The sequence below is a fragment of the Giraffa tippelskirchi genome, chromosome 7 (genome assembly GCF_054371585.1).
Source record: "Giraffa tippelskirchi isolate mGirTip1 chromosome 7, T2T-mGirTip1v1.2.pri, whole genome shotgun sequence".
In the NCBI taxonomy this organism is placed as follows: domain Eukaryota; kingdom Metazoa; phylum Chordata; class Mammalia; order Artiodactyla; family Giraffidae; genus Giraffa; species Giraffa tippelskirchi.
The window spans coordinates 136,817,098-136,838,868 of NC_137281.1; the positions used below are offsets into that span (position 1 = coordinate 136,817,098).

Consider the following 21,771-nt stretch of genomic DNA (forward strand, 5'->3'; position numbering starts at 1 on the left):
TTCAATCATTTTAAGAAGACTGAAATCATATCAAGCATTTTTTATGACCACAACAGTATGAAACTATAAAGCAATTACAAGAAGAAAACTGGAAAAAAACACAAATGTGTGGAGACTAAAAAACAGGCTACTAAACAATCAATGGGCCAATGAAGAAACCAAAGAGGAAATGAAAAAAATTCCTGAAGACAAGTGAACATGGAAACACGACTTTCCAAAATCTACAGGATGCAGCAAAAGCAGTTCTAAGAAGTTCGCAGGGACACAGGCCTACCTCAATAAACAAGAAAAATCTCAAATAAACAACCTAAATTCACATTTAAAGAAATTAGAAAAAGATCAAGCAAAGTCCAAAGTTGGTAGAAACAAGGAAATCATAGACAGCAAACTGGAAATAAATGAAATAGAGACTAAAATTTTTAAATAAAATGGAAGATCAATGAAACTAAGAGCTGGTTCTTTGAATAGATACACAAAATTGACCAATCTTTAGCTAGATTCATCAAGAAAAAAAGAGAAAGGGCCCAAATTAATAAAATTGTAAATGAAAGAGGAAAAATTACATCACAGAAATATAAAAGATCATAAGAGAATATTATGAAATATTATATGCCAATAGATCAGAAAATCTATAAAAACCAGATAAACTCACCAAAACATACAATCTTCCAAGACTGAATGAGGAAGAAAGAGAAAATCTGAATAGACCAATTGCTAGTAATAAAATTGAATCAATAATTTTAAAAATTCCCCCACAACAAAAGTTCAGCTCCAGATGGCTTACAGGTGAACTGTACCAAACATTCAAAGAAGAGTCAATTTCTATTTTTCTCAAATTAGTCCAAAAAATTGAAGAGGAAGGGATACTTCCAAACCTATTTTACAAGGCTGGCATTACTCTGATACCAAAACCAGACAAAGATACCATACACACACAAAAAAATTACAGGCTAATATCATTGATGAACATAGATGAAAAAATAATCAATGAAAGATTAGCAAACTGAATTCAATAATACATTAAAAGGATCATACGCATGATAAAGAGGGATTCATGCCAGGGAGCTAAGGATGGTTTTAAAATCCATAGATCAATCAGTGTAACACTTCACATTAACAAAATGAAGGATAAAAATCATATGATTACCTCAATAGATACAGAAAAGGTACTTAACAAAATTCAACATTGATTTATGAGAAAAACTTTGAACAAAATGGGTACAGAGGGAACATACCTCAACATAATAAAGGCCATCTATGACAAACCCACAGCTAACATTATGCTCAGTGGTGGAAAGGTGACACCATTTCCTCTAAAATCAAGAACAAGGATGCCTACTTTCACGACTTTTATTCAACACAGTGTTGGAAGTCCCAGCCACAGCATCTAGGCAGAAAAACAAACGTTATCCAAACTGGAAAAGAAGAAGTAAAACTGTTACTATTTGAAAATGCTATGATATGTAGAAAACCCCAAAGATTCCACCAAAACAAACAAACAAAAAAACTATTCAAATTAACAAATGATTTCAGTAAAATTGCAGGATACAAAATTCATACATAGGAATCTGTTGCATTTCTATACACTAATAACAAACCATCACAAAGAGAAGTAAGGAAAACAACCCCATTTATTATACAACTGCATCAAAAATAATAAAATACTTAGGAATAAATTTAACCAAGAAGGTAAAAACCCTGTACTCTGAAAACTGTAAGATTCTGAGGAAAGAAATTGAAGACAACACAAATAAATAGAAAGATATACTGTGCTCGTGAATTGGAAGAATCAATACTATTTAAATACCCATACTACTCAAAGTAATCTATCAGTTCAATGCAATCCCTATCAAAATATCCATGGCATTTTTGACAAAACTAGAACAAATAATCCTAAAATGTGTATGGAACCACAAAAGACCCTGACTGCCAAAGCAATACTGAAAAAGAATAATAAAACTGGATATAACATCTCCCAGACTTGAAGCTATACTGTGAAACTACAGTAATCAAGTGTGTGGGTACTGGAACAAAGTAGTGCCCAGGGACTTCCCTGGCAGCTCAGCATTCACCACTCCATGCTTCTACTGTGGCGGCAGAGGGATGGTTCAATCCCTGGGCAGGGTACTGGGATTCCACATGCCGTATGGTGTGGCACACACACACACAAAATAGCCCGGAAATAAACCCATACTCATATGGTCAGTTAATCTTTAACAAAAAAGGCAAGAAAATACAGTGAGGAAAAGACAAATAAATGGTGTTGGGAAAAACTAGACAGCTACTGCAAAAGAATGAAACTGGACCACTTTATAACATAAAATACAAGAATAAACTGAAAATGGATTGAAGACTTAAACACAAGACCTGAAACCATAAAACTCCTAGAAGTAAAAGTTGGCAGTGACCTCTTTGACATCTGTCTTAGCGATATTTTTTGGATACGTCTCCTCAGGCAAGGACAACATAAAAATAAACAAATGGGACTACATGATACTGAAAAGCTTTTGCACAGTGAAAGAAACTTCCAACAAAATGACAAGGCAACCTACTGAATGTGAGAAGATATTTGCCAATGATATACCCAATAAGGGGTCAATTAAAATATATGAAGATCTCATACAACTCAATATCCAAAAAACAGTTCATTTGAAAAATGGGTAGAGCACCTGAATAGACATTTTTTCCAAAGAAGACATACAAAAGGCCAACAAGAACATGAAAAGGTGTTCAACATCACGAACCATCAGAGAAATGCAAATTAAAGCTACAATGAAAGACTACCTCACACCTGTCAAAATGGCTACTATCAATAAGATAAGAAGCAACAAGTGTTGACAAGGATGTGGAGAAAAGGGAACCCTTGTGTACTGTTGGTAGGAATGCAAACTGGTGCAGCCACTATGGAAAACAGTATGGAGATTCCCAAAAAAATTAAAAATAGAATCACCACATGATTTAGCAATTCCACTTTTGAGTATTTATCCAAAGAAAATGAAAATACTGATTCAAAAAGATACATGTACCCCTATGTTCATTGCAGCACTATTTACAGTAGGCAAGATATGGAAATACGGAAACAACTGAAGTGTCCATCGGTAGATGAATGGATAAAGAACATGTGGTATATATATGCACACATACACATGAATATTAGTCAGCCATAAAAAAAAAAAGAGTGAGATCTTGCCATATACAGCAACATAGATTGTCCTAGAGGATATTATACTAAGTGAAATAAGTTAGAGAAAAACAAATACTGTATGACCTCACATGTGGAGTCTAAAAAACAAAACAAGTGAACAAACAAAACAGAAACAGACTCATAGATACAGAGAACAAACTGGTGATTGCCAGAGGAACAAAGTTTGGGGAGACAGATGAAATCCAGTGGAGGTAGTTAAAAAATACAAATTCCCAGCTATAAAATAAATGTTACGGGATGTAATGTACATATAGTGAATATTTAGTCAATAATATTGTGGCATCTCTGTAGGGTGACAAATGGTAACTAAACTACAGTGGTGATTATTTCATAATGCATAAAAATGTTGAGTCACTATGCTGTATGCCTGAAACTAACACAATATTGTTTGTTAATATAAATCAATTAAAAATTTAAAGTAAAATGCAGACTCACAGTTCCTTCCTCCCCAGCAGACTCTAAACCAGGAGCTCTGGGACAGATCCTGGAAATGTGCATTCTCCACAAGCTACTGGGTGATTTTATAATCTAGGGTGTTTGGGAAACATCACTTTGAAGTGTTCAAAGTGCTAATGTGTCCACTGTATAATGGGTGATTTATTGTCCCTATTTTACAGGTGAGATCACTATGGCCCAACAAAACACAGCAAGCAGTATGCAGGAGCCTGGTCACACTCAGGAGAGCTTATTACTAAATGCCCAAGGAATTTGCAATTCAGTTGTTTAACCAATAATAGTTTGAAATCAGCCTTGTGAGTAGTTACACTACAGATGTCTCTTGGTCAGAGAAACCCTTAGGGGTGCTCAGGTCTGTTTCCTTCAGAACTTGATTGACGTGGATGCTTCTTGACTATTCTCTGGTTTTTGGTTCCTGGCTCACTTTGAGTATTATCTTTTTCTCTAGGGAATCTATAAACATTATTACAAACACGTGGGATTGTTTTTTTGAGAGCTTGTTTACTAGCACAGCACTGAGCAAAGGTGATGAATTTGTCTTGCTGTTAGTAACTGAACAGAACCCACCTATGTCCTCCCTCCTAGTTTTACGCTGTCTCCTCCTGCAATGGACTTCCTTTAGCATCCCAGATCCTGCAGTCCTGGGTAGCTTTATTAAGGGCTAAGATTCTACAAAGGACCACCTGCTGTAGAGTTGGTTCAGATTTTCTAGTTAGAGAATCTACACGTTGGCTTTACACAACAGGTTCATGTCTCCCTCTAATGGATGGGACAGAGTAAGACAAGTCAGATTTCTACTTGTTTCTATTTGTTGTTAGATCAGAAGACTTGTATGATTTGCCTTTGTCATGTGTGATTCATGTAACATGCGTTGAAACAACCTATAGTTGTGGGATGTAATGAATAATGCTTATTCAGTTAGTTCCAAGAGTGGCATGAAGGTGTCCTTTTGTTTTCATTCATTCAATATTTATCATTTATGTGCCAGATGTTGAGGTATAACGATATGAATAACACCATGCAATGGCAAAAAAAAGACTGGGAAAATGTGCTGTATATTGAAATAGAAAGATTGCTGATATATTAAGGGGAAAAATCAGAGGACAGAATGCTATGCATAATATGCTACCATTTGTTTAAAAAGGGAGAAGAAAGAATACATGCACACACACACACAGTCACATGAATTATCTCCCAAAAGATGTTAAAAAAACTATTAACATTACTTGGTTTCCTCCTAGAAGGGTAACAGTCTATCTAGAAAACAGAGTTAAGAGAGTTTTCACTGTATTCTTTTACATGTTTAACATTATGAGCCACTTGAAGATATTTCCTAATCAAAACCAAACACTGAAAAGACAGAAATGAATGAGGCAGGTCCTGTGTTCAGTTACTTGGGAGGAAATTCACATACACAATAAACAAAGGAAAGATCACCAGAGGCCAGGTCAAGGAGGACCCGCTATGGCAAGCTAAAGAGCTTTTACTCTGTTTTGGAAGCAAGGAGCTATTCAAAGACTTTAGCAGGAAAGTAAAAAGTAGATTCACATTTTAAAGGGTCATCCTGGTGGCAATGTTGAGGGAAGATTCAATGAAGGTCAGACTAGAACAAAATAGAATCAGTCTCCTTTTTGGTAATTTTCCTGCTTCAAAGACTTGTTATCTAGGGTCAGAATGTCTGGGCGGTAAGAACAGAAATAGGCTTGGATGAGTTTAGGTTAAAGACAATTCATGGAGTCTTTACTCAAATGAATTGTTGGAAAGGAGAGTAAATTATCCAATAACTGTAATTTACTTAGAATGTGCTAGGCATGCTAGCAAATACTTATCAAATGACACCTCATTCGTCCTCAGAATAATCCTATGAAATAGGTCCTAATTTATTCTGCTAAATTTTACAAGTGATAATACTGAGACCCAAGCAGGTTAATCAGCTTGTCCAAGGTTAGATAGTGAAAAGGTGTCAGATGGATTTGAGCTCATCTGTCTGAAGCCCATGTTTTCAAGTATCAGCATAACAAGGCTCTCTCTTAGCTATTCTACAGAAAGCCTAATTCCCTCTCACTGTCAAAACCTGATTTCCAATATTCTCCCCTTCCTTCCATCCCTAGGCAAAATAGCTGAAAAGGCAGTTAGACTTTCTCATCTCCTTCCCCAACTTTATCTCATCTCTCCCCATCTTCATCTCATCTCCCTTCATCTCCACCCATCTCCCATGTCTCCATCACACTTCCCCTCACCTCCTTCCAGTTCCCCTAACTCCATTATAGCTTCCTTCATCTCTCTGTCTCAGCTCCACTGTATTCTGTGGTTCTTCCTCTCTGTTGTCCTGGAAACACAGATCCTCTCTGCTGCTTTTCCAAAGTCAAATTTGTTCTCAAGAAGTACAAATATGCTAAAAGATAGACAAAAGTTTAAGATAAAGTTCCAAGGGTGGAATTTTATGCATCCTTCAGCACTGAGCAGAACTGGGTGAGGACGAGGAAGTCAGCCAGGCCCCTTGCAGGTCAATGCAAACACAAAAGTCTTTCCAGGTGCCTCTTTTGCCACTCCAGAGGCTCCTCAGCTACTGTGAGTCTTTCTTGGAAAGGGAAAGTGTATAGACTGATCTCCAGGAGATTCCTTCTCCCTCTTGCCAAGTTTTCAATAACAAAAACAAGAGGGAGAAAAGGAAGAAGAGGAGATTAGCCATGGTTGGCTCAGACCAGATGTTTCCACAGTAACCACAGGAATAGCTTCAAGACCTTAAAGCCCTCTTTGAGGGCTTGAGGCTGTCCCTAACATCTTTAGGACCTCAGACAAGCATACAAATGAAGGCTCATATGACACAGTTTAAATTTTTAAACATGATAAGTAAGCTAAAAAATTGTTAAATAAAATGTATCCTATCATACAAATATATTTCACAAATGCACCTTTGAAATGACAAAATTGAAAACTATATGTAAAAGTATGGTTTACTAGGACTGGAAGCTGGCAAAATATCAAAAATGACTAAATTCAATTATTATCACACATGCGTAGGTTCAGTTGATAGGACAACAGTGATTGAATGCATAATAGTATTTGATTGACTAATAATATAAAAACATGGGCTTCCCTAGATGGTAAAGAATTCACTTGCAATGCAGGAGACCTGGGTTCGATCCCTGGGTTGGGAAAATCTCCTGGAGGAGGGCATGGCAACCCACTCCAGTATTCTTGCCTGGAGAATCCCATGGGCAGAGGAGCCTGGTGGGCTACAGTCCATGGGGGTCACAAAGAGTCAGACACAACTCAGACACAACTGAGCGACTAAGCACAGATTACAGATGAAAACATACATAATTCACAATTACTTCCTAAAAGTTATGGTTTTAGTCCTTTTCCACTACTATAACAAAATTCCACAAACTGAGTAGCTTATAAACAACAGAAATTTATTCTCAGAATTATGGAGGCTAGAAATTTAAGATCAGGGTATAAGCATGGTCAGGCCTTGGTGAGAGCCCTTTTCTGGCCGTCAGACTGCTGACTTCTCACTGTGTCCTCATATGGTGGAAGGGGTCTTTTTTATAAGGATGCTAATCATACTCATGAAGAGGTTTCACCTCCTAAGACCATCACCTTGGGCATTAGGTTTCAACATGAATTATGGGGGGGACACAAACATTGAGACCATAGCGGTTATATTTCTCACCTCTGTTTCAAGAATTCTTAATTGTTTTGTTATAATTGAATTCACACACACACACACACACACACACACACACACACATAATTGAATTTAAGCCTTAGCTCGTTTGAAAAAGAGTGGGACCAACAGGAGGGCTGTAAGAAACCTAGATTCAGCTTGCAAAGAATGCACACAATGCCTGCTTACTCCAAGGAGCAACGTGGAGGAAGCAGATTGAAACCACCTGGCACTCCAGTCATTTTCCCATGCTGAGCACCCACTCTGCCACCCCTTGTTCTAGTGCAGCTCCCTACTAGGGTGAAAGCTGCCAGTGCCAAAGAGAATGCTCATTTGTGGCAGTCTTGGACCTGGTACTGCATCTGAAGGGGGTGAGGATGGCCATTACTTGCATTCACAGAAGCTGCTGCTGCTGCTGCTAAGTCGCTTCAGTCGTGTCCGACTCTGTGCGACCCCATAGACGGCAGCCACCAGGCTCCGCCATCCCTGGGATTCTCCAGGCAAGAATACTGGAGTGGGTTGCCATTTTCTTCTCCAGTGCATGAAAGGGAAAAGTGAAAGTGAAGTCGTTCAGTCGTGTCCGACTCTTAGCGACCCCATGGACTGCAGCCTACCAGGCTCCTCCATCCATGGGATTTTCCAGGCAAGAGTACTGGAGTGGGGTGCCATTGCCTTCTCCGTTCACAGAAGCAGTGGATTGAGAATTGCCCAGAGAAATCAAAGAGGAAATCAGAAAACACCTTATGACAAATGAACATAAAAACACAGCTTCCCAAAATCTATGCGACACAGCAAACATAGTTATAAGAAGAAAGTTCACAGTGATACAGAACTACCTCAATAAACAACAAAAATCTCAAATGAACAACCTAACATGCTACCTAAAGAAATGAGAAAAAAGCAAGGCCTAAAGTTGGCAGAAGAAAGGAAATAATAAAGATCAAAGAGAACATAAATAGAGACCAAAAAACAATAGAAAAGATTAAGGAAACCAAGAACTGTTTTTTTGAAAAGATAAACAAAATTGATAAGCCTTTATCCAGGCTCATTAACACATTATTGACCAGAGACAGGACACAGGCATCAGTTTCTGCAAAAATCCCTTAGTCAATAATGTGGTAAGAAAGAGGACTCACCCCTGGAGAAGGAAATGGCAACCCACTCCAGTACTCTTGCCTGGAGAATCCCATGGATGGAGGAGCCTGGTGGGCTACATCCCATGGGGTCGCAAGAAGTCAGACACGACTGAGAGACTTCACTCACTTTAGAGGATGTGAAGCAGGGGACCCAGCTAGCTGTATCCAGATTCCCAATTTCCACCCCCCAACCCATCCAAAACTGAGATAATAAATGTATGCTATTTTAAGCTGCCAAAAAAAAAAAAAAAAAAGAGGACTCAAACAAAATAAGAAATGAAGAGAAATTTCAATTGATATCACAGATATCAGTTGTAAGAGAATACCATGAAAAAAAAAAAAAGAAAACCTAGAAGAAATGGATAAATTCCTGGAAACGCGCAATGTCACTTAACAAGCCTAGGTGTAGGGCAGCTGTAACTTTCATTCCAAATCAGAAACTCAATACTGTCATCGAATCTATACTTTTCATCTCTGTTCTGCCTTCTTTGGTGTGCTTCACTTTGTCCTCAGGTCAGCTCTTCTCGGATTCTAGACAACAGCAGCAGTCCAAGGGTCACAATAAGGCATGACATTTGGTAGAAAAAAAAAGATTATCTCTACTCTCCATCTTTTTTTGAGAACAAGGAAAAACTGAGTTTCTCCAGCACATTTCTCTTGTCTCCTTGACCAAACTGGTTCAAATTCAACCTCTAAGCCAATCACTGACTAAGGGAAAGGGCCACTTTGACTAGCTTGTACCTATCGGGTTTTACCTCTCCACTGAGAACAAGACTGCAAACAAAGAGTGGCACTCTAACATACATGGGGCTGTTCAGTTCAGTCACTCAGTCATGTCTGACTCTTTGCGACCCCATAGCAGCACACCAGGCCTCCCTTTCCACCACCAACTCCTGGAGTTTACTCAAACTAATGCCCATTGAGTCGGTGATGCCATCCAACCAACTCATCCTCTGTCGTCCCCTTCTCTTCCCACCTTCAATCTTTCCCACCATCAGGGTCTTTTCACATAAGTCAGTTCTTCACATCAGGTGGCCAAAATATTGGAAATTCAGCTTCAGCATCAGTCCTTCCAATGAACACCCAGGACTGATCACCTTTAGGATGGACTGGTTGGATCTCCTTGCAGTCCAAGGGACTCTCAAGAGTCTTCTCCAACACCACAGTTCAAAAGCATCAATTCTTCAGCCCTCAGCTTTCTTTATAGTCCAACTCTCACATCCACACATGACTACTGGAAAAACCATAGCTTTGACTAGATGGACCTTTGTTGGCAGAGTAATGTCTCTGCTTTTTAATATGCTGTTTAGGTTGGTCATAGCTTTTCTTCCAAGGAGGAAATGTCTTTTAATTTCATGGCTGCAGTCACCATCTGCAGTGATTTTGGAGCCCAAGAAAATAAAGTCTCTCACTGTTTCCATTGTTTCCCCATCTATTTGCCATGAAGTGATGGGACCAGATGCCGTGATCTTAGTTTTCTGCATGTTGAGTTTTAAGCCAACTTTTTCACTCTCCTCTTTCACTTTCATCAAGAGGTTCTTTAGTTCTTCTTCACTTTCTGCCATAAGGGTGCTGTCACCTGCATATCTGAGGTTATTGATATTTCTCCTGGCAATCTTGATTCCAGCTTGTGCTTCCTCCAGCCCAGCGTATGGGGCCGTAGAAGACAACCAAAAAGAAATGGCTATTGGGTATGAAACCAAAAGTATCTGTTACACTTAGAATATCAATTCCTTGAGATTTAGTCACGGCTGCTTAGAATCCCTACATTTGAATGCAGCATAATAAAAGATGGTAAGTTTGTGCCCAGTCAAGAGCTGTTAAGGAAAACCCCAAAATAACAACAATAAAAAACAGTAAGATGTTACAAGATGAAAATTAGCATCATGTATATTGCAACAGTATTTAGCATACAATTATCTCATATACAATTTTAAACACCTTGTTCTAAAGGCAAAATTATAAAAGAGTGTAGTTTGCCTTTTTCTAGAGATTCTGGGGAACTTAATACACACAGCACTTTCATTTGTATTAGCAAGGCTGAACAAAGCAGTATTACATATCTTTCCATCCTGCCTCTAGCTTTAAAATTCCGTATTGGATGCAACCAAAATGGCATATTGATTTCAAAATCTCATTTACAGTGCATTCAAAATACTTAACAATTCAATCTGTTTGACCTACTTCCATGTCCATGTTCCTGGTCATTCTCTGTCAATTACCTAGCATGCCCCTCTCTTCAAAATGACAAGAGGTGTTGTTTTTTTTTGGTATTAGATTTTTGCTCACAGTTCTTCAAAATCATTTCAACTTACAGCTGTGTTTATTAGGAGAATGGAGGATGGTAAAATTACAGAGAAAGGACATTGACTTTAAAATAATTATGGAGAACTATTGGCTTAAAGGGTGTTAAGGGATACTAAAGAAAATTATATTAAAATGCATTAAAAGGAGAACTTATATTACTTCATAAAACTCTAACTTAAATTCATATTTGGGCCTCCTGACATTGCCAACTAGTGTAATACTTTTGCTTTATGTTTTCAAAGCCAACATTTTTCCAAGCTTCTACATTCTCTACTACTCATTTACAATGATACCATCAGTGATGATTAACATTGAAGGCTTCAAGAAGTCTCACACCTGTCTGTGAAACATACATACCAATTCTAGATGTATGATAATGCATTGTTTATGAAAACACTGCTATAAAAGCTATGTGAACACAGAAGGGGAAATTATTAGCAAAAATAGAACATGTATTTTTTTCAGAGGCCAGAATAGCCATGTTTATTCCACCAAAAAAGGTACGTGTGTGATTTGGTTACTCCCTCTGACTAAATTGAAAAGATTTTAAATATAGACTAACAATCTCAGAACACTTATTTCAGGTTACTAGACCAGTCAGTGTAACTATGAGAAATGGATATGACATTCTTACCAGGAAGAGTTGAAGGCATAAATTTAATTATTAAAGTTGTTATCTTAATGCACATTTATACTCAACTGTTTGCAGTGTTTCTCTTCTACTTATTCATTTATCTGTGAAATCAAATACAGGGTTGAGACATCTATAATTAACCAAAAGCAGATATGCCTGTAAACTGCCTTTGAAGAATTAAATGATTATATTTTATTTGTCAAATAAAGTTTTATGTACAAATATCTACTCACAAGTTAAATTAGGGCAAACTTTTGCTATTATATAAATAGTTTGCTCTAAGTCAATACTTAAAACATTTCCACATGTTCAAAAGTCATATTCAGCAAGCATCTTAGGCCACTGAATGTAATTAAGATTTGCCAAATGGACAACAATGATCTTATAGTAATGCTGACACTTGATCTTGTCAAAAATGATTTGGCCACAATACCTTAGCAAGACATAAACCACACAGTAATATCAAAAACTTAAGATGGAGACTTGAACTCTGGGAAAGTAAGGTAGATATACTTTTTCCTGTTCTTCCTGCTACTTAAGTACAACTAAAACTCTGGACATCGTATATAAAACAAACCATAAGAAGACTCTAATAGATGGAGAGAATAAAACAGACCAGCTAGGGACTTTGGTCCCTGAGGAACAGCATGGTTAGTTGCCTGGGTTTTCTTTTGTATCTCATATATCCCAGAATTGGAACAGAAGGAGTCAGCTGCCCAGAAATGCCCACATCTGAAAAATAACAAGGGAATACTACTCTTAGTTCATTTGAGTTGCTATAACAAAATACCACACTCTGGGTAGCAACATAATTTTATTTCTCACAGTTCTGGAGACTAGAAAGTCTAGGTTGGGTCCGTATACAGTGGAAGGAGATGAGGTATCTCTCTGGAATCTCTTTTATAAGGGCACCAATTCAATTCATGAGTATTCTTACCTCATGACCTAATAGCCTCCCAAAGGCCCCATCTTCCAGTACCATTACAATGGGCATTAGGGTTTCAACATATGATTTGGGGGTGGATGCAAACATTCATACCATAAGCAACTCCACACACATAAAGTTGAAAAGTTAGATGAAATGGACCAATTCTTTGAATAACAAAACCCACAACTCATCAAATATTAAATAGATAATATGCTGCTAAGTCGCTTCAGTCGTGTCCGACTCTGTGCGACCCCACAGACGGCAGCCCACCAGGCTCCACCGTCCCTGGGATTCTCCAGGCAAGAATACTGGAGTGGGTTGCCATTTCCTTCTCCAGTGCATGAAAGGGAAAAGTGAAAGGGAAGTCGCTCAGTCGTGTCCGACTCTTAGCGACCCCATGGACTGTAGCCTACCAGGCTCCTCCGTCCATGGGATTTTCCAGGCAAGAGTACTGGAGTGGGGTGCCATTGCCTTCTCCGATAGATAATATAGTAGCCCTATAAATATTAGGAAAATTAAATTCATGATTTAAACATTCCTCCCAAAAAAAGCCTTCTATATCCAGATGACTTAACTGGAGAATTCTTGTTGTTGTTGTTCAATTGCCCAGTCGTTTCTGACTCTTTGTGACCCCATGAACTGTAGCATGCCAGGCCTCCCTGTCCCTCACCATCTCCCAAACTTTGCCCAAGTTCATGTCCACTGCTCCAATGATGCCATCCAGCCATCTCATCCTCTGATGCCCTCTTCTCCTTCTGCTTTCAGTCTTTGTCAGCATCAGGGACTTTTCCAAAGAGTCAGCTGTTCGCATCAGATGACCAAAATAGTGGAGTTTCAGCATCAGTCCTTCCAACAAGTATTCAGGGTTGATTTCCCTTAAGATTGACTGGTTTGATCTCCTTGCTGTCCAAGGAACTCTCAGGAGTCTTCTCTAGCACCACAGTTTGAAGACATCAATTCTTCAGTGCTCCGCCTTCTTTACGGTCCAGCTGTCACAACCATACATGACCAATTGGAAGACCATAGCCTTGACTGTATATACAGACCTTCGTTGGCAGAGTAATCAACACACTGTCTAGGTTTGTCATAGCTTTCCTGCCAAGAAGCAAATGTCTTCTGATTTCATGGTTGCAGTCACCATCTGCAGTGATTTTAGAGCCCAAGAAGAGGAAATCCGTCACTATTTCCACTTTTCCCCTTCTATTTGCCATGAAGTAATGGGACTGGATGCCATGATCTTAGGTTTTTTAAATATTCAGCTTCAAGCCAGCTCTTTCACTCTCCTCCTTCACCCTTATCAAGAGGCTCTTTAGTTCTTCTTCACTTTCTGCCATTAGAGTGGTATCATCTGCATATCTGAGATTGTTGGTGTTTCTCCCACCTATCTTGATTCCAGCTTATAACTCATCCAGGCCAGCATTTCTCATGATGTGCTCAGAATATAGATTAAACCAACAGGGTGACAACAGACAGCCCTGTTGTACTCCTTTATCAGTCTTGGACCAATCAGTTATTCCATACAGAGTTCTAACTCTTGTTTCTTGATCCGCATACAGGCTTCTCAGGAGACAGTAAGATGTTCTGATATTCCCATCTCATTAAGAGCTTTCCACAGTTTATTATGATCCACACAGTCAAAGGCTTTGGCGTAGTCGAGGAAACAGAGGTAGATGTTTTTCTGAGAGTCCCTGGCTTTCTTTATGATCCAGCGAATGTTGGCAATTTGATCTCTGTTTCCTCTTCCTTTTCTAAACCCAGCTTGGACATCTGGAAGTTCTTGGTTCACCTAATGCTGAAGCCTAGCATGCAAGATTTTAAGCATGACCCTAACTAGCAGGAGAGATGAGTGCAACTGTCCGATGGTTAGCACGTTATTTCGTACTACTCTTCTTGGGAACTGGGATGAGGAGTGACCTGTGGCCACTGCCAGGTCTTTCAGATTTGCTGACATATTGAATGCAACACTTTGATGGCATCATCCTTTAGGGTTTTGAATAGCTCTACTGGACTTCTATCACATCCACTAGCTTTATTAACAGCACTACGTCCTAGGGCCCACTTGACTTTGCTCTCCAGAATGTCTGGTTCTGAGTGGCTGACCACACCATCATAGTAATCTGGTTCATTAAGATCTTTTTTGTACAGTTCTTCTGTGCATTCTTTCCATCTCTTCTTGATCTATTCAGCATCTACTAGGTCTGTACTGTTTCTGTCTTTATTGTGTCCATCTTTGGGCAAAATGTTCCCTTGATATCTCTAGTTTTCCTGAAGAGATCTCTCATCTTTCCCTTCTTTTGTTTTCTTCTAGTTTTATGAACTGTTTATTGAAGAAGCCCTTCTTGTTGCTCCATGCTGTCCTTTGGAAATCTGCATTTAGTTGATATACCTTTCCCTTTCTCCCTTGCTTTTTGCTTCTCTTCTTTCTTTAGCTATTTGTAAGGCCTCCTCAGATAATCACTTTGCCTTCTTGCTTTTCTTTTTCTTTGGATGGTTTTGTTCGCTGCCTCCTGTACAATATTACAGACCTCTGTCCATAGTTCTTCAGGCACACTGTTTACAAGTTCTAATCCCTTGAATCTATTCATTACCTCCACTGCATATTCATAGGGGATTTGATTTAAGTTGTACCTGGCTGGCCTAGTGGTTTGCCCCACTTTCTTTAGTTTAAGCCTGCATTTTGCTATGAGAAGCTGATGATCTGAACCACAGTCAGCTCCAGGTTTTGTTTTTACTGACTGTATACAGTTTCTCCATCTTCAGCTACAAAGAATGTAATCAATTTGATTTTGGTATTGACTATTTGGTGATGTCCACGTGTAAAGTAATGTGTAAACTTAGATGAACTGGACCAATTCTTTGAAAAACAAAACGCACCACAACTCATCAAATATTAGATAGATAATATAATTGCCCTATAAATGTTAGGGAAATTGAATTCATAATTTAAACACTCCTCTCCAAAAAACCCTCCAGGTTCAGATGACTTAACTGGAGAATTCTACCAAACATTTAAAGAGAGTTATCATCAATTCTATACAATATCTTTAAAAAAAAAATGGAAAAGACTACTTCCCAATTCATTTTTAAAGTATTTTTCAATCTTATTAAAAACTTTGAGATGAAATGTTCACATGCCATTGTTTTAAGTGCACAACACAATGATTTATTTGACCCAATTCATTTTATGAAGCTAGTATTATCCTGACACCAAAATAAGACAAAGACAGTAGAAAAGAAGAAAACTATTAGAACAGAAGTAATTGTGGTTTTGCATTGTTGAACTTTGCCATTAGGTATTAGAATACATAAATAAACATGGTTCTTAAATAAATGTTGTTATATTATACATTATTTTAATGCACATCTTCTCTTATTCTATGCAACAACAACAAACCATTTCTCAATCAGATTATGATGTGTGATGAAAAGCGGACTTTATACAACAACCAGTGACAGTGGTTGGACAGAGAGGAGGTTCCAAAGCACTTGCCAAAGTCAAACTTGCACCAAAAAATGCCATGGTCACTGCTTAGTGGTCTGTTGCCCATCTGATCAACTACGGCTTTCTGAATCCCAATGAGACCATTACATCTGAGAAGTATGCTCAGAAATCGATGAGATGCACTGCAAACTGCAATGCCTCCAGCCGGCATTAGTCAATAAAATGAGCCCAATTCTCCATGACAATACCCAACCACACATTGTATAACCAACGCTTCAAAAGTTGAACAAATTGGACCATGAGGTTTTGCCTCATCTGCCATATTTACCTGACCTCTTGCCAACTGACTACCACTTATTTAAGCAACTCAACAACTTTTTGGAGGGAAAACGCTTCCACAACCAGCAGTAAGCAGAAAATGTTTTCCAAGTGTTTGTTGAATCCCAAAGCGTGGATTTTTATGCCATAGGAATAAACAAACTTATTTCTTGTTGGCTAAAATGTGTTGATTGTAATGGTTCCTATTTTGATTAATAAAGATGTGTTTGAATTGAGTTATAATGATTTAAAATTCACAGTTCAAAACTGCAATTACACCAACCTAATATAGACCAATATACAGCATGAATAAACACAAAAATTCTTAGCAAAATATTAGCAAATCAAATTTAGCAATATAAAAAGAATTATATACCATGACCAAGTAGGGTTTATTCTAAGGGTACAAGAGTGGTTCAACATTCAAACATCAGTATAACCTACCATATCAACATGCTAGAAAAGAAAAATCATGTTATCATACCAATAGTACAGAAAAGATATTTGACAATATTCAAAGCTCATTCATGATAAAAACTCAGAAAAATGGAAATACGAGTGAAATTCTTCAACTTGATAAAAAGTATCTACCAAAAATATATATCAACATTATATTTAATACTGAAAAACTGAATTTTTTCCCTCTAAGATTGGGAAGGATATGTCTGTGCTCATCATTTTCATTCAACACAGTGCTTGAAGATCTAGCCAGTGCAGTAAGACAAGAAAATGAAATAAAATGAATACAGATCAGAGAGATATTATTGTCTGTATGAGAATATCAACAAATCAACAACAACAACAACAAACACTCTGAAATTAGTAAGAGATTATAGCAAGGTCACAGGATACAAGGTTAACATTACAAAAATCAATTGCTTTCCTATATGCCAGTAATAAATAACTGGAAATTGAAATTAAAAGCCCAATACTATTTAAATTAGCACTAACCAAAGTAAAATACACAGGTATAAATCTACCAAAACATGTACAAGGTCATTATGAAGAAAATGAAATCTTTGTATGAAAGAAATCAAAGATCTAAATAGATGGAGAGATATTCAATGTTCATGCATATAAAGACCCACTCAATATTACTAAATGTCAATTCTTTCTAACTTAATCTGTAAATTCAACACAATCCCAATCAAAACCCCAGCAAGTTATTTTTGTGGATATCATCAAGCTGATTCTGAAGTTTATATCAAAAGGCAAAAGACCCAATACAATACTGAAGGAGAAGAAAAAAGTTTGAGGACTAATAATAACCAACCTCAACATTTACTATAAAGCTAAAGTAATCAAGACAATGTAGTAGGGATGAAAAAATGGACACATTAGAGGCCAAGAATAGACCCATGTAAAAATAGTCAATTGATCTTTGACAAAAGAATGAGGGCAATTCAATGGAGAAAAGATAATCTTTTCAAAAATAGTGTGAAACAATTGGATATCAACATGCAAAAATAAGTAGATAAATCTAGACACAGGACTTTCACTTTTCACAAAAATTATTAATAAGTCAAAATGGATCACAGACCTAAACATATAACACTAACTCTAAAACTCCTAGAAGAAAACATGAGAAAAAATACAGGTTATCTTAAACTTGGAAATTACTTTTTAGATACAACACCAAAAGTATAATTCATGAAAGAAAAATTAGTAAGCTGGATTTCATTAAAACCAGAAACTTCTACTTTATGTACAACACCAAGGGTAAACCATAATGTAAACTATGGACTTTGGATGATTATGGTATATCAATGTAGATTCATCAATTGTAATAAACGTACCACTCTGATAAAGAATGTTGATAATGAAAGAAGCTATGCATGTGTGGGGCAGGTAGTATGTAGGAAATTTATTTATCTTCCCCTCAGTTTTGCTGTGAACCTTAAACTCTTCTAAAAAGGTATTAATTAAACAAACTACTGCTTTGTGAAAGACACTGGTGAGAAACTGAAAAGATAAGCCACAAACTTGGAGATAATCTTTGCAAAATACATTTCTGATAAAAGATTGGTATCCAAAATATACAAAGAAATCTTAAAACTCAACAATACGAAAACAACTTTAAAACGAACAAAGGTTCTGAAGAGAACCTCACCAAAGAAGATATACAGATGGCAAAGAAGCAAACACAAATATACTTACATCATATACCCTTCAGTTCAGTTCAGTCACTTCAGTCGCTCAGTCGTGTCTGACTCTTTGCAACCCCATGGACTGTAGCACACCAGGCTTCCCTGCCCATCACCAACTTTCGGAGCTTACTCAAACTTACGTCCATCGAGTCGGTGATGCCATCCAACCATCTCACCCTCTGTTGTCCCCTTCTCCTCCTGCCTTCAATCCTTCCCAGCATCAGGGTCTTTTCCAACGAGTCAGTTCTTCACATCTGGTGGTCAAAGTATTGGCCAGCTTCAGCATCAGTCCTTCCAATGAATATTCAGGACTGATTTCCTTTAGGATGGACTGGTTGGATCTCCTTGCAGTCCAAGGGACTCTCAAGAGTCTTCTCCAACACCACAGTTCAAAAGCATCAGTTCTTTGGCACTCAGCTTTATAGTCCAACTCTCACATCTGTACATGACTACTGGAAAAACCATAGCTTTGACTAGACGGACCTTTGTTGGCAAAGTAATGTCTCCACTTTTTAATATGCTGTCTAGGTTGGTCATAACTTTTCTCCAAGGAGCAAGTGTCTTTTAACTTCATGGCTGCACTCACCATCTGCAGTGATTTTGGAACCCCAAAAATTAAGGTTTGTCACTGTTTTCCACTGTTTCCCCATCTATTTGCCATGAAGTGGTAGGACCAGATGCCATGATCTTAGTTTTCTGAACGTTGAGTTTTAAGCCAACTTTTTCACTCTCCTCTTTCACTTTCATCAAGAGGCTCTTTAGTTCTTCACTTTCTGCCATAAGTGTGGTGTCATCTGCATATCTGAGGTTATTGATATTTCTCTCGGCAATCTTGATTCCAGCTTGTGCTTCATCCAGTCCAGCATTTCTCATGATGTACTCTGCATATATATCCTTAGAGGACTTTAATTAAAATAATGAAATGCCAGTATACAATTGTTAGAATGACTGAAATCCAAAACACTGAGAACACTGAATCTTGATGAAGATGTTGAGAAATAGGATTTCTTGTTCATTGTTGGTGGGAATGCAAAATGGAACAGCCACTTTGGAAAACATTTTAACAGTTTCTTACAAAACTGAAAATACTCTTTTTATATAATCAAGCAATAGCACTCATTGGCATTTACCCAAATGAGTTGAAAATTTATGTCCATACAAAAACCTACCCACAAATGTTTATAGTAGCTTATTCATAAGTGTCAAAAATTGGAAGCAAACAAGATTCACCAACAGGTGAATGAATAACTAAACCAGTGTATCTGTACAATAGAGTATTATTCAGTGATAAAAAGCAATGCACTACCAAGCCATGAAAAGACACATAGTAAACTTAAATGCATATTGCTAAGTGAATGAAGATAGTCTGAAAAAGCTACTGCCATATGATTCCAAATACAGGACTTTCTGGAAAAGGCAATATTATGGAGATGGTAAAAAGATCACTGGTTGCCAGAGGTTTGAGAGTAATGAAGGCATGAACAAATAGAACACAGGACATCTTTAGGGCAGTAAAACTGTTCTGTGTGGTACAAGAATGGTGATTACATATCATTATACATTTGTCAAGATGATACAAAGAACTTTAGTTAATAACAATGTATCAAAACTGACTCATCAAATGTAACAAATATACCACACTAAAAAAAAAAGACATTAATAATAGGAGAAACTGGTGTGTACAGTTTTTTCTGTAAACCTAAAAATGCTCTAAGGAATAGTCTGTTCATTTTTTAAAGTGTGATATATCTGACATTGTCTTTACAGATGCAAGGGAAAAAAAGTAGAAAAATAATAATCTACACAATCATTATTAAGGGATATCATCAAAGGCCCTGGCACCCAATACCCACCATATCTAAGAATCACAGTGCCTAAATTCCACTATTAGTCATTCCTTTGAGTTCTTTTTCCTATAATCATCCTTATAAGTACATTAAGAATTATATATAAATGCTCTCATAGCAAATATCAAATACATATACAATCAAAGGGAAGGCTTTCTGATAAAGATAGAAGCATCACTTTAAGGATTTATAGTTGTTTTGCTTCACTTAGGGCTTCCCTTGTGGCTCAGCTGGTAAAGAATCTGCCTGCAATGCAAGAGACCTGGGTTTGATCCCTGGGTTAGGAAGATCCCCTGGAGAAGGGAAAGGCTGCCCACTCCAGTATTCTGGCCTAGAGAATTCCATGGACTGTATAGTCTATGGGGTCGCAAAGAGTTGGACACAACAGAGCGACTTTCACTTCACTTTCTTCACTTAGGTGAAACATAAATAGTTTTATCAGCTTTCTACAATAAAATTAGTTATCAATATTACAGTGATATATGATCATTTTGTTTACCCAAATTAACATCTATCATTCAGGAAAGGCTTTTTAAAAACTAAGACAGATCTTTCTTGAAAAAAAACCTCACAGCAAGTTTTCTTTTCAGATATTTCAAGGGTCTTTTCTGTTCACTTTACTTTTTTCAGCCTGGGATGATTCATAAACATTTTATTCATAAAGATGTGCAGCTGCTCCATTTGCTGAGTGAGCATCTGAATTTCCTACTGAAGATTGTCCTTTCTCAATAGCAAAAGAAAAAAATACTTCCTGATAGTTATCACTTATGTTCATAGGAACAAAATCCAAATTAATGTTCAGAGCCACAGAGTTTATCAATTTGCTAATATCAAAATCTAGATCTTTAAAAAGAAACAAATTTGAAAGAGTAACTCATCTGTCAATACTCTTATAGACATTCAAGATGGCTCATTCGCACCAATTTCCAAAATTCTCTCTTTCACAGCTGCCTTCATTGCTAGTATGGGGCACCGCTTGCTGAGAAGAGCAGACAACTGACTAAGGAATTTCTGATAGTGGGATTACGTAGTTTTAGTTTTCCAGTGGAATGAACAAGGAGGTATATGTAATTCAGATATTCATTTTTCCTTACAGATCAAATATTGTTGACATTTATTCCAAATATTCTGCCCATCTTCTTGTCCTTTGGAGCAAAAAATGTCTCTTTCAAAGTTCTCAGTGAGGATAGCTTCACCTTTTTTTCTTTTTTTATGGCTGCACCCCATGGCACATGGAATCTTAGTTCCCCGACCAGGGATTGAACCTGCACCCCCTGCATTGGAAGCACCGAGTTCTAACCACTGGACCATCAGGGAAGTCCCCAGGATAGCTTCATCTTTATCTTAAATATACTGACATACATGTTAAACTTCCCACTTAGAGTCTAATATGAAGACATCTATTTTTCTTCTTTTGAAATGTAAATACAGTCATAGCATGAAACCTCAGGACAAAAAACCCCACATGGAAAGAAAGACTAATGAGTCATCAAACTAGAATGCTAACAGGTTTTGTGTTGTGGTCCTTTAATGGACCGGAACTTGGGGGTACAGAGTCGACCGATAAGAAAAGAAGGAAGAAAAGGGGCTGATATTCCCTGGTTTACACAGTATGCCAATATAACTCTAGGACAAAGAGCTAGCACCGTCTACGTAGGCTCAGGGCGCCCTCTCGAAG

At 37.6% G+C, this 21,771-nt stretch overlaps 1 protein-coding gene across 1 annotated transcript in view; it reads right to left on the reverse strand.

Moving 5' to 3' along the window:
* ESR2 (estrogen receptor 2) overlaps positions 1 to 21,771 on the reverse strand; it is a 103,839-nt gene that overhangs the window by 75,517 nt on the left and 6,551 nt on the right. The window contains exon 2 of the mRNA XM_081509861.1: positions 12,028 to 12,143. The gene's annotated coding sequence lies outside the window, so the exon portion shown is untranslated. The remainder of the gene's footprint in view (positions 1 to 12,027; positions 12,144 to 21,771) is intronic.